The 14,581-nt window shown below is 41.6% G+C and overlaps 1 long non-coding RNA gene across 1 annotated transcript in view; it reads left to right on the top strand.

Annotated features, from left to right (window-relative positions):
- LOC122203579 overlaps positions 1-14,581 on the top strand; it is a 56,628-nt gene that overhangs the window by 37,368 nt on the left and 4,679 nt on the right. The gene's annotated exons all lie outside the window — the stretch shown is intronic.

Genomic DNA, 14,581 nt, shown 5'->3' with positions numbered 1-14,581 from the left:
ATCCAAAGGGTCAATCAAAGGGTCCACCGACATTACAAATTTCTTTTGTTTCTGCTGTCCTGATGAGGCTAAAGTGAGACCAGACGTCTCTGAGATTTGAAACTTTCCAGCTTTAGCCACTGTTTAACTTTCTGAGTAACAGTGATGGATTATTCAAGGCAGAAGATAGCAGAGGTAGAAGAGGTTTTGGTGATCATCTAGTTTAGACCTGGCCTAGCATGTTTATTGTTCTCTAAGATGGTCTTCTTTGTCCAGAAGCCTGAATAAATAAGGGCATGCCATTTGGGGAAGAAAGATGCCGATAGCAGATAAGAAGGATTCCATCTTAGAACCAAAGGCCATGCTATTTCAAGATCTCCATGATTGGCCCCAAGGTCGTGCTTGGCCCAGTGCTCTTCCCTGCATGTGCCTGAGGTAGCCCAGAATTCCTCCAGAGTATTCTAGCAGGAAGAGCTCCGTGCACAGCTCCTGCCTTCCCAGGGCTTCCCACCAGCCCTGCACATGGAATAGTGGGCAGATACCAGTAGCTGAGGCTGGTAGTTCATTTACCAACAAAACAAGCGTCTAAATCATTGTGTTTGGGCAGATTTTTTCAATCCTGTAAAGTCAGCCTACAGGTGATAACCTGCACTACAAGTTTGGAAGTTGTAAATAGTTTTCTTATAAAATGAGTCCAAGCTATACAGTAAAGGTATTTGAAAGAGTGGGCACAGATTAGGGTTGGAATTGTGAAAAAATTAAAAAAAGGAGAACCAGTAGGCTTTACAGTAATGTTTTACAAATTTGGCTGGACCTTCGTTTAGAATCTCTAGGAGAACTTTAAAACGTATAGATTATAGAAGATTGCAAAAAAAAAAAAAAAGTGCATGTTTTTCACTCCTCCTTTGGCAATGTGATTGTGCACCTCTTCCCATCAAGACCTAGAGTCTCTTTTCACTCTTCTCCCTGTGAATCTGGGCGGGACCGAGACCAGGCAGTCCCCCTGGGGAGCTGACAGGCAGATACATGAGCCAGCCAAGACGAGAAGAGACACCCAGTTGAGACCAATCCAAATTGGCAACCAACATGGTGGTTTCTTTGAGTGTGTATGTGTGTTTGAACATAGTTTTTTATTTTTTTAAATTTTTTTAAATGTTTATTCTTGAGAGAGAAAGAGAAACAGAGCATGAGTGGGGGAGGGGCAGAGAGAGAGAGAGAGAGAGAGAGAGAGAGAGAGAGAGACAGAATCTGAAGCAGGCTTCAGGCTCCAAGCTGTCAGCACAGAACCCGATGCAGGTCTCAGACCCACAAACGGCCAGATCATGACCTGAGCCAAAGTCAGATGCTTAACCAGCTGAGCTACCCAGGCGTCCCATGAGTGTGGTTGTTTTTTTTTTTTTTTTAAGTCATTGTGTTTCAGAGCGGTTTGTTATATGACAAAAGCTAACTGATACATAAGTATTTGGGGTCCACCCCGTCAAATCTGATTGGTCTGGGATGAACCTCAGTATCAGTATATTTTAAAAGTTCTCTAGGTCATTCTAATGTATCCAGAATTGAAAACCACTAGCCTAGATAAAGGCACTAACTTCTTCATGGGCTGGGTTATAAGTGGGTTTTTCATTTAGACCAAAGGTCCAGTGGAACTCCTTTGCTGCTTGGGGATATTTAAGTTTAAAATGGATTAAAGAACTCTGTAACTCATTAAATTTAAAAAATAATATGCCAGGATATGACTTATGCCAAAAATATAAATATCTTCAAAAGCTCTTGACAGAGATGTAAAGGGCTTCAGATATAACCTATCCTAACCTTAACCTTGTTGGAGAAATTGAAGCCCAGAGAGTGTAAGTGACTTCCTGAAAACTATATAATTTATGTCAGAGCCTAAATTCCATATGAGGTCTGTGGCTCCAAATTTGTTTTCATTCTTCCATATGGTGACAATAAAGTGATCCCCTTTTCAATTCACCACATGCAACCTCAAATGGAATCTGTATAAGGACAAGGTTAGGATAGGTCATCTCTAATGTTTTAATGGGTTAAGAATAAGACAGTCTTTACAGGGCATCCCCAAACCTTTATGGTTGATAACACGGTTGACAGATTTGTTAATTATGAAATGTGTCTTGCGTCCTGTCAGAGGTAAAGAAGTTGCAACCTTTAAAGCAGAGCAACTTTACTGTTCTTGATGAAACCATGATGGGATGCGATAGGGGAAGGATACTTAATCCTTTCCATGGAAAGAGAAAGAAGCCAACTGAGCCATGGTCAATGAATGAAAGCAGTTTATTTGACATTAATTGCAGAATTTACAGCACTACCATTTAATGATAGGAATAAAAATAGAAAGAATCCAGTGTAAGCAATGTTGTGGACAAAACATCAGAGTGGGAAATGAGCAAAATTGAAAATGCAGTTAACATTCAAAGAAATCTTTCAAAGGATTGGGAGCTTATCAAGGGGTGAGCAGCCCCTCGATAATGGTGTGTGATCCTCACCCCCACCAGGATTTCAGGGCAGCCACTGAACATATACCCTGTTGACCATCCCTGGAAAATCTTTCAATACAGTCCGACTTAACATGTCTGAGATGGGGCAAAATCGGGGATAGAATATGCTTTGGAAATATAGCTCAGGGTGTAAAGAAAATAAGAATGTGGATTAACTAGTGTGTGGGTTTTCTTTTTCAAAATAAAAAGGAGTGCAAGTTTTAGGGGTATGTTTTACCGATTTTAAATCTGAGAAGCGATGTCAAAAGGATTGACCAATAAAGTGTAAAGCTTTCCTCTGTGATTTTCTTGGAGATAATATGCGAAAAATCAGGAAAAGAGAACAAGAGGTGTGCACGTGACTCTTTGATTTCTTGTCATCTTGGATCTGGATAGAGGTCTATGAAAGGTAGCTGGGTTTCTACAACAAGGCTGGATTTCTAGAAGAGCTGACCTGTGAGTCGTGTGGCAGAACACGGCTCCGAATGAGGGAGGGGAGTGTTAACCCTCTGCAGCCATTTTCCCATGGCTTAACAAGTCTCTTTACATTTTAAAACTTTAAATAGAGCTGGGGCAAATTCTTCTCTCTTTTCCTCTTCCTCCCTTCCCTCATCTTAGTCACCTTTAAAACCACAAAGCAACCAACAGATTGCAAGAAAGGATTCAAGCTCCACAGGCCAGCATGTGATACTAAAACGTGTTTTTAGTACCCAAAATAAACACATTTGAGATCAGGGCCTAAAGTGAGAAAACAGCCAGGACTCACTCAATCCTGAGAACAAAAGCCCATGAAAGAAAAGACATTAGAACTTGTTCTCGCTCACTTTGGGGGAAGGATAGCTTCTCTAGTAAGAATTCATTGACCAAGAAAGAATCTATGGTACCTGTACTAATAAAATGTTAATTTGGGTAGAAATATGCGAATAGGAAAGATGAAAAAAATTGGCCAGGCTCTTTCTCGGCAGTCCAGGAAAACACTTTCTTGGAGAAAAGCAAAGGATGAAGTCTCAAGAGAACTAATTGAAACGTTGGTCAGTCCCTATTATTGTTGCCCATAAAATTATTTGGCATCCTAGACTGGGAGAGAAAAGCCTGAACTGCTCCAGGATGAAGGGGGGAGAATAAGATCTGGATGTTGGCGATCTAGATTAGAAGAAAACCCAGCACCAAGAATATGCCTGCATTATCTCAGTCCTTGCCTGCCAAACTTAGATGTTCTTTACCATTTCGTTAATGTGAAAGTTGTCTTCTTTTTTCAGGAATTCCAATTTGGCAGACGTCTTACAACCTTGTGTGGTGAAAAGTTTGCCGGCACCATTTAGACACAAAGTGACATAGTAAAGAAAGGAAATAATATTCTGTCTTCAAGGAAGTATCTGTTCCGGGTATGACTCCCTACCCAATAGCTAGCCTTTGAATACTTCACCTCTCTTCCTAGGTAGCAGGCTCCCTGTCATAATCTGAAAAAAACTTTCCTACAGAGCAAACTGACTCTGAAACTAAATGCCAAACTGACTCAAAGCGAGGAAGATGGAGGAAACTCCAAGCTGTACAGCTTCTTAAATAGGACTTTCAAGCAGAGATAAAGTACGCGTTGGCGGGCCGTGTCCTGGTTGGTTTGACTGCTGTGGTTCCGCCGGTCCCTTACGAAAGACCAATAGCACAGGGCATGTGCATGGCCCCTTCAGAGAGCAGCAAGGCACAAAGAGGCAGTGAGAGGTTCTTTTCTCTCTGGTATTTTTCCAGATCAAAGAACTGGGACTAGCTGAAGTACAAATTAGAAACAAAATGACAGAAAAACCCATTCATACCTTTCTTTGTTTTCCACATAACTGTCGGCAAAAGTGGACAAAAGTGGATGGAATAACTAAACCAGGATGCGGAAGAAGAGTGGTAAGGGGGATTCTGGTTGGAAAGAGCCCGACTGGACTGTGGGACCTGTATGCTTTGCGGTAGTTAAGGTGGGGAAGCCAACCAGATGGGCCACCCACATCCTTGGCTGGCAGAGCCCCACCTGGGGAAAGATGGGTGCTTGGTGGGCCACTGAAGATTGGGGATTGCTATTCTTTCTTCCTTGCCTTTCCTATAAGAATTGGGGTCTGCTTTCATGCTGGCATGTGCTCAAGGACAAGGGATCTCAGAGAAGTGCTGGCATTGAGAGAGAGAGAGAGAGAAAGAGAGAGAGAGAGAGAGAGAGAGTATAAAGTTAGCAAGCTTGGCCCAGCTCTCTTTAAAGTGACACTCAAGGAGATCTCTTCCTAGAGCCCAAATCTACCTTCTTGCCCAGGACCTTAATTTTCCAGGCCATGGCCACGTTCCCCCATGAGAGCAGGAGCAGAATCCAGGCCAAGCTGAGGAAATTCCATAGTTCTGTGTCTCCAAGGAAAGGACGTCCACGGGCACAAAGCATTGAGTAAAAACCTTTTAATAACAAAATAACATTCACGATGTAGCTACTTCAGTTGTCTGGAAAACTCAGCTTACACTTGATTCAACATATCACTTTCCACAAAGTTGTTTTTTTTTTTTTTTTTTTTTAAAAAAAAAGGACATAAAATGGCATAACAAAATACACCTCGAGTTTCGTAAGACAAGTCTTCTTGGCAAATCCTGGTGAGCAAGACCCATGCGTTGCTTGTAATAAAAAGGGCTGGGCACGTTCATGTCTCAGACACTCCTCTGTTTACTTTGGATCGAAAATGCATTTGAACTTTGTAGATGTTATAAAATCTGCACCAAGATATCTGTGGGTTTGCGCATGTGAGGAGAACTTCACTGGAACAAACAATTGATTCGGTTTATTGCAGAAGAACATATAAAGCTTTCTGGAAGGTTGAACACTATTACAATCATTAACTGTCTTACAAAAGCCAACTGAAAATTCTTCTATCCATTCCCATCTTTGGCAAATTAATAAGGGGAAAAAATTAAAAAGACTATATATTACAAAGCTTTTATTATCACAAGCTACTTTATAAGGCCAAATAAAAAATATGCTTGTTTCTATTGGTGATGAAAGCGCGTTCCCCCAAATTCTCGTTGACCAATAATAGGAATGTTCCACTGTTGGTGATTTCCGATATTTTGCATAGCAGATGGCTGTTTTCCCACCACTGTTTCCCTAACTGCACTCTCCTACGCAGAATAAAGCGTGCTTGGCAGTTGGTTTGGCTTTATGTCAAGCATACTGATTTGGGAAATAGGTATGAAACTTGAGAATGAGTTTCAGACCCCAAATGTAAGGAAGAACAAGTCTGCCCGACCCACTGCAACTGTAAAATACTTTTTGAGATACAGCGGCCTCAGATAATTGGGGAGTGAAACCAAGATGGTTTCCCAAAACTGTGTTTCAGAACTTCTTATACTCCCTTTAGGACAAACATAAAATTGTTGGGCAGGACACAGAGTCACCTCTGACTCTTGGGAGCAAGAAGCATGATTTGGCTGCACAGGTGGTGTTTTGAGAAATGGCCATTTTGGCCTAAATCACTGGAACAGTTGGTGGGGTTGTCCGGGAGAACGGACAACAAAGCCAGAGAGTAATTGCCGATATTGACTCCATTTGAGTTGCTACTGAGAACTGACCTGACCACAAAATACCAGAAGAAACCAAGCAGAAAGTGGCCATTCCCGGGCAGAGATCTAGGAGAGGCGAGGGCTGGATGAATTCACATCTCCAAATACACAGGCCAGTTAGGTCCGAGGTCATGAACATAAAGCCAAAGTGACTCCTTTCCGAGGACATTAAAAATGCAGAGTTGTTTTTCAGCGCTTGTTTCCAGACCCCTCTCAAATACAGTGATACTGCTGGGTCATGAGGATCCCAATTTGTGGAATGCAAGTTGGTAACTCAAACTTGGAATGACCTTTCTCGCAAAATTTGAACTTGATTCCATCTGACTCATTTTGAAATCCCAACAGATGTAAGCGTATTTTTGAGGTGAGACATCTCCCAATAAAAGCAATATTACCAATGTCTGAGGCTGAACTGTGTACATTTTCACAGTTTAATGTATACACAACTGTTCCACAATTGCTAACAAACGATGGGCGCCCATGCATAAAAAAAGTCCATTGAACCAAAGGGGAAGATCTAGTTCAAAATGAAAAATGTTGCTATTAAGACCACAATGCATCACACTGCTAAAGTTTTAGCCTCATGCATAAAATTATAGCACTGATTGGCAGTTGCTAATTATAATACTACACTGTTAACACAGAACAATTAATTGTTCAGACCAAGTAGCACAAATGTAGAAAATAATTTTTTTTTTCAACAGAGCAAATGAACACAGATTGTTTCTTCAGCAAAATATGAAACTGTAAACTTTGGGCTCATTCTGCAACTTTCCCCAATCCAGAATAAATAAAATCCAAAGGGGGAACAAAAAAAGAACATACATTTTTTTTTTTAAGCGCACCTTTTTGTCTATTACAAAAGCACAACCTAAAACGTATAAAGCTTTTTTTTCTTTTTTTCTTTTTTTAAATCACAGTTACCAAAAGAAACAGTGAATAATTTATTACATACGCTATAATAACATTACTCTAAACACTATTATCTATGAGGTATATCTGAGAAAATTCGGTAAGGAATTGCGCGGTCTGCATTGCCAACATGCCCAGGTTCATAGTAAAGCTTTGGAACCATGAAGGACTAGAAAAGGGACAAGAACGGGGGAGGCAGAAGGAGGAGACAGAGAGAAAGAACCTTTGGTATTAGTACAAACCGTGTTCTTTGCAGGGTTGCGTTGCAAAGCACCACAGTACAATAAGCCCACCAATTTACCATATGGAGGCCCAGTTGAAGCTGAGGTATTCACAGGAAGGATTAAAAAAAGCACAGAGAGGTCCAGACTGGCTAAATCGTTGCTTTGGTTCAAGCAAGGCACTCGTCCCGTGGTTATGTCACACTTTGCAAGTGAAGCATGAGGCTGGGGTTGGGGGGTGGGGGGCGGGGGTGTTGCTGAGGAGGGGTCTGCCAATCGAGGGATGTTTTCTGTGTTCAGGCTGCAGTCGCTCTCTCTAGGTTCCCTCTTGTGGGGGTTTGGTGGTAGGAAGGCTGGGGAGGAAGGTGTTTGCTTCTAGGGGAGCACCCTTGCTCAACCGTCGGATCTTCTTTCTTCAGTCTCCCCGGTATTCTGAGGATTCTATTTTTAATAGGAATTGGGGAAGAAAACCAAATGGAAGGAAGGCCTTACGAGTTTGCCTTGTATGGGGGAAGATGGAGCTTGGAGCTTGTCTGGACGGGAGAGGACTTTCGAATAGATCTGTACTGGAAACTGCAGAAAGGGGCAAGCGGCTCCTAGCCTGCCAGTCTGCCTTCCACTAGCTACAGTCTTTTGATGCATGGGACACATGAGCCGATTGGTCTTTTCCCTTCTTAGCTTCTTTGCCTAGCGGTCTTTTTAAAAGCTCAAAGATAACTCTATTATGTGAAGTGGGAAATACTAGTACTCGATAAAGAGCCATAAAGACTAGAGGGGGATCTTTGCATATGTCTAAAACCCATTTGGTCAAAAGCTGCGAATGGTTCATTGGCTAACATACAAATCACTCTGATGAATGGATCTTAATGGTGATTTAATCATTGAATGGACCCAAAAGAAAATTTTAAAAGACCAATTCATTTTATGAGTAAGAAGGGAAGAGAGAAGCAACTTCAAGTCAGTTGTTTCTTAAAGTGGCCTGTCTATTCCTGTGAACTTTTAGGGTCACCTTTCATTTACAATGAATAATCCTTAAGGATCCAAGGATGTGAGGCTTAAACTTCTCAGAAATACAGAGCTGGCCTAGAAACAAAGTATACACACCTACAAATCAAGAGGAAGAGGCCAAAAGCCGAACCCCTTCCGTGTCACACGTGTACTGCTCAAATTCCCTTTCCTGATAAATATGACCTAAAAATATCCATAATAATCAAACTCAGCAGACCAAGAATGAACTTTCTCTTCTCGCTGAATTCAATGCTTATATACAACATTTTGTAACGCAGAGGTTCAACAGTGGTCACCCGGATCAATGCACACTGCCAGGGTGAAAACCCCTCTGTGAGCTTTAATATTGCAAGACCGACCACCTTTACAAGCGACTGATCATAGGTGACGTCACGTTGAGATTTTAACTGGACAAACGCTGTAATACCTGTGGCTTCTTCCACGGCGTGAAAACATTAAGTGACAAGCCCCAGGCTCCGCTCGTGGCTACGGGATTGCCACCTTCCTCTCTGCTACCATGTGGCCCGTCTCATGCAGAGGTGGCACTGAGCCGGGGGTGCAGCTCTGGAACAGGAGGGCAGGAGGCCCGTCTGGGCTTTGCCTCCAGACAGCTGTTGGACTTGGGTAAATATTTCACTCCTCCAGGCCCCTGGGGGTTGGACCACGTGATTTCTAAGGTCCCTTCCAGCTCTTCCCCTCAATGATTAGAATTTCTATGGTTCAGGAATTAGAAATCTTTACTGTGACAGCTCCAAAGCGGGGACAGAGGTCGTGGCTAGCACTGAAGGCCACTTCCATCCAGCCTTCTTCACCAATTTGAAACTGGGATTTAAGGAATCCAATTACAGCAGCATCTGAACATGTGCAGGGGACAGCGAACAAATGAGAGAAACACAGAAAATATCCCTTTCCAAATTAGCAGCCACCGTCACATAGATAATTATTTCTTTGGGGTATCTGAGCCGCTGTAAATACCATATGTCAGAGAGAATAGTTAAAATTATAAAAGAGCACAAGCAAAATGCAGACCGCACAGAGAAAGAAATCTTTGGTATCTTTGGTGTCTTCAACACGATTAAAATTACAAATGGAAAAAGTCAGTGAGGTAGCCTTCTTTGGTTCTCACTAGAAATAGAAAGTTTTTCCTTTTTTTTTTTCCTTTTTTTTCTGCTTTTTTTTTTTTCCCTTTTTTGTTTTGTTGTTTTACACACACACACACACACACACAGAGTTCATTCTTGGAAGCAGCTAGTGTAAGGGTTTTCTCTCTTTTTGATGTTACGATCTTTTCAATTTATTTTTTCCAGTTTCTGTGAAGCCGCCCTGAAATCCAGGCTGGTGAAGCAGGGTCTGAATGTACAGGTTCGGGTTGAATAGTCATCTGCTCGTCCACACACTTTGCTCTGTTGTTCTGACAGCAAACAAGCTGCAGTGCTCTCTATTGTTTTAAATAAAAAATATAAACTATACGGTGCACCTTTTGTAGATGCTGAATAAGTTAAATAAATAAGTTACGATAGGAAGGCTCTGAGGGCCCCAATAATTAAAAGGTGAAGTTTGCCTGCTACCAGGTGGGGCTGCAAACTTAAATTAAATAATTTAATAATCACTATTTAAACTATTTCCAGAGTTAATTCAAGAAGGAAAAATACCTTGATTTTTTTTCTTTCTTTCCTTTTTTTTTTTTTTTTTTTGGTAACCTGTATTTCTTCCCTGTCTGTAACAGAATTTCACTGCTTTATAAAGCAAACTACCTTTCAAGAGAATTCTAAATGAAAGCTTGCATCTCTGATGCACCATTGGTCTATAGTTTGATAAATAAGTACAAGGAGTAAAATCAAAGTAAGACGATTAAATAATTACCCAAATCCTACACTTTTGTGTGCTAGAAACTAATTTAAATAAATTAGTTACATGAATGGTACATAGCTTGTTGGGTCATAACCCAAAGAGACAAGGGGGAGAAAAAAGTTTCTTTTAACTGTCTTCATTCTCTTGATGGACAAAATGTACAGCCTCTTTCGAAAGTCTAAATGAAAATAAAGCAGGAAATCATAACCTCTCAAGCTTTCTCATGTTCATAAAGACCACTGAGATGTGACAAGCACAAAGGAAAAATCCCCGCTTTCCCCCTGTAGCTGGTGCAGCCCCCACAACACCACAGCACATTGTCTCAACCCTGGAAACCAGAGCTCATTTTTCTCCTATTAGTTTGCACTTTGTTTTGCTATTTTTTTTCTTTCGTTTTGTTATTTTTTTTTGTTTTTTTTTCTTTCTTGTCTTTTTCCAGGTCTTTGGATTTAGCCGTAGTTATGAGAGATCCAGAATAAAGCTATTCAACCGAAGTCATCAAGCATATGTGTCATTCTTCCTCAGATGAGTAAACAATATCCAAGGTTTCTTGAAAGTTGAGTTTATCTTGGATGTGCCCAAATGAAAGCAATTCCGAGTGTACACCACGAGGATGCTGGGATACTTTTCTTTCCTGCACTTCAGTTTTTTTCAACGTTATAATAAATAAAGCAAGGTACATCGTAGAAGGCTCACGTAGATGTTAAATGATCTCTTAAATTCATTTATTGTAACAGATGACAGTAGCTATGTATGGAGATGTCTGTACACACATGTCTGCACAGTCTGGACACCCACAGGTACTATGTGCTGCTACGGGGATACACAGGGATGTCGAGAGACATCCCTAAATCCATATACATCCACGCTGACGGACTGTATAAGCTTTAGGCAAACTGATCTACCGAGGTTTATGTTCTGTGAAGTGTCTGTGAAATGGAAGGCTTCCATGGAATGAACACCCCTGTAGCAATATGTTTTTTTCCTATACACATTTTCTCTACTACAAAGGTCTTAGCTGGTTAATTCCAGTCAACCAAACTCAAAACCCTATAAGGAATGCTGGGGTTGTAGCTTTAACTTGCCTCAGACTGTCAGAGTCATTTTGGTATCTGAGAACAATGAGCCTTTCTGGTCCTGGTGGGATTCATGCGATAGCCCGTGGGCCTCAATTTGTGTCTCATGCGATAGCCCATCGGCCACAGGCTTTGTGTCTACCCATATGTAAGGCCTTATATTATTTTAATAATTATTTTTGTATTTTATAACACATTCTGAGGCTTTCTAAAACAACCCCCCCTCCCTGCCCCCCCCCCCCCCTGGAAGGAAATAAATCATGGACGGAAAATAAGCTTTGGGATGTCCTTATTTAAAGCCAATGTCATTAATTTATGGGACTTCTTCCTTTAGGAAGTATTTTGTGGCCTTACTTGAAAGCTAGAATCTCCTATTGTTTTACAGGTGACTTGGTCTTAGCTAAGTGTACAAAATTATTAAGCTACCAGTCTTGCACGTGAATATTAGAAAGTTCTAGGCACACCACCTCCATCTATCATTGCGTACTCACTCCCCCCGGTTAGGCTAACAGGTCTGAATCACACAGCATCAGCAGCAACAACAACAAAAAACCATCTCTGATCTGTTAAGAATCATGACTGTTATTTTCACAGTATTCATGTTGGGGCCTTCGGGTCAACCTTAACCACATGATCATCTCTTTTTCTCTGCTTTTTAATATAGTCCATTATTCTTCAACAATATTGGGACTCGGGCTGTTCTTTTTATATTTTTAAAAATTCCTACTGTACAACCTCCTGAAAATCAGAGTTCACCACCAAGGTATATTCTTATGACACTTTGGTAATGGTAATCAGACACTTCAGTAATTCTGCCAGCATTTTCAACAGTGGGAAAGTGTCCCCGCCTGTACCGGGTGGTAGTGATTTTTTAAAACATTTGTTCAGCTTTAATGGATTGGCATTAAAAGGTGGGTGCCTGGCATAGGTAAGATTAAGTGATTGATTATATTTGGCTTTGAAATACACTGTTGGAATTACAAAAATGAATATGAATATGTGTGTGTGTGTGTGTGTGTGTGTGTCAGGTTTACCTCCCTAGTTTTGATTTCCTTTCAGCTAGAATGAAAAATTGCTTAAATTCCCTAAGCCCACAATTGCCAAGAGCCTGTGGGAAAAAAACGCAGAGGTGATGCTCTGATGTATCCAGAGACAGAGTCATGCTGGGTCCTTCATTTCTTTTTCTCTCCTCTACCTTCAAGGGGTACAACCTACCATTTTACATTTTGGAAAAGTCTTTAAATATCAGGGTTGAGCTTTTATTGTTGTTGCTGTTTTCCTTTAAGAAAGAAATGAGCTGGCTCTGTTAAACAATTCCCTGAAATGAAAGACTTATATCCCCAGTACCAAAATCACGTTAAAAACAAAAGAGTGAGCCAATTTCCCTACAGGAATAAAGAAAAGTAGTTTTCCACTCAATAGCCTTTAGGTTTCTGTTGCCTCAAGAATGTGAATTTTGGTTCAGAACTGTCCCTTCATACTGTCCCCTTTGTTGCTAATGGCTGAGGCATGCTTGGAATTTTTCTTGGCTTGAAGAAACAGACGCTAAAGTATAAGTCCAAGCCCAAATGGTTATGTTCTCTGAGATCATTAACTTAAAGTAAATTTTAAAATGCTTGAGGAAACCCACTTAGTCAAATTCCATTACCTTTCAATTAGCAGGGTTGTTTTTTTTTTCTTTCAGAATTTTTACAAGTTGAAATTCTGTAGGGCTTAAAATTTTGATACATAAATATATGAATACGCTCATGTATTTATATATGTATGTAACTCGTTTCTAAAGGCAAGCGCTTCTCTCCGGTATGACATTATCCAGTAGGGGACACTTAACAAAAGTCCTTGGAGGGAAGTTCTTGCCTTTTTTACATGATGACATCTTCCTCAGGTCACCAGGAACACTGAGGGGGTGTATGTGGCTACACCAGATTTTACCAGTATGGAAATCTCAGGCCACAGAGGCAGCCTCTTTTGGTCTTGACCTCTTCAGAGGATGCCAGAACCCAAACAGTGAGGTTAGCCTGCCGAAGGATCACTAACCAAACCGAGCAGGCTTGGTCCCCAATCCAGTCTCCAGAACGTTGGCCGCAAGTCACAAGGATTTCATTTAGAAATAGCCAAGTTGAAATTCATTTTTCTCAACCCATACGGAGCATTCCCCTGCTGAAATACACTCTTTCCTAGGTCATTTGACAAAAGGGAAATGGGGTATGAGCAAGAGACAAAAGGATACGGGGGCAAGTCCCGGAACATCCGAGGTAGGATGAAGTACAAAAGCCTTGGAGGGCCGCGTTCCTTCACGGCTCCGTGGCGGCTGCCCCTGCGAAGGGAGACTCACATGGCGGGAGCAAGGAGGTGGCACAATGGACGGTGGGGCTCCCAGGGGCAGGACTCTGGGATTCTCCCTGCACCCTGCTTTGCATTTTCTCTCCGGGATCAAGACAAGCCCCCAGTCAGCACCACTGCCTCACTCCAGCGCCCGCTGTGGTTGCACACAGGCTTGTCAATACAAATTGGTAATTACCACCCTGAGGAAACTGATCAACTCATTGCAACAGGAGTTGGACCTCCCCTGTGAGAATTCCCTTTGGTGAATCTGCTCACTGAGGGGATCTGGAACACCCTGACGGGACAGAGTAGCTCCTGGAGAACAGATTTCTGGGCTGGCCTCATCTCCATAGCCAGTGGGAATGGCCCACTGAGCCTTCCCAGCAGTTATAGAAGACGAGCGCCCCACTGGCCCTGCCCCACTTGTGCACCGGGTCTCATGGACAGACCTCACTCGCCACCTTGATTGCGGTTGAGGCGTAGAATAGAGAGGACCCCAAATACAAGTAAAACTCATTTGCACCATGAATCCATTTGTCAACAGGTTAAATGTTGAAATGCTTGAATTTGACTTTCAACCTTTCCTGGGAATTTCCACAGAAATCTGAATACTCCAAATCACCCACAGTGGAAGATGGACTCTGGGATGGCATGAGAGATGAGCAAAATTCTGAACCGAATGCTTAATAAATGAAGCACTTGACCAAAACAAGACATGGATTTGGACGGCAATAATTTTGGGTTATCACCAAATGTCAAGTTGAATCTATATATGTATTCATATATTATATATATATATCTTTCTTTAGAAATGCAACTTTACAGCTGATTTTTAAAAAGCTAATAGAAAAGTAGAAACTGGCAATTATTTTTACATGTTTCCCCCCACCCCCAAATGAAGCCATTATGATGTAGCAATCACATGAACATGAGGCTGTCGATTCCTCTATAAACTCTTTGGTTCTGTGGTTCAGGAGAGGATGTGTCACCAAGACCCCTAACCCTGACCCTCACTCCCCTTCCCTCCCCTGATGCTGAGACTCTGAACATAGAAGGAACCAAGTCTAAGGGATAAGCAAAGAACATTCAAGTGACATTATTCCCCATACTCTGAGGAGTAGAGAGAATAGTTCGGTATCCC

Source organism: Panthera leo, chromosome D3, assembly GCF_018350215.1.
Source record: "Panthera leo isolate Ple1 chromosome D3, P.leo_Ple1_pat1.1, whole genome shotgun sequence".
In the NCBI taxonomy this organism is placed as follows: Eukaryota; Metazoa; Chordata; class Mammalia; order Carnivora; family Felidae; genus Panthera; species Panthera leo.
Note: the sequence above shows the minus strand (reverse complement) of the source record. Positions and strands in the feature narration are given on the sequence as shown.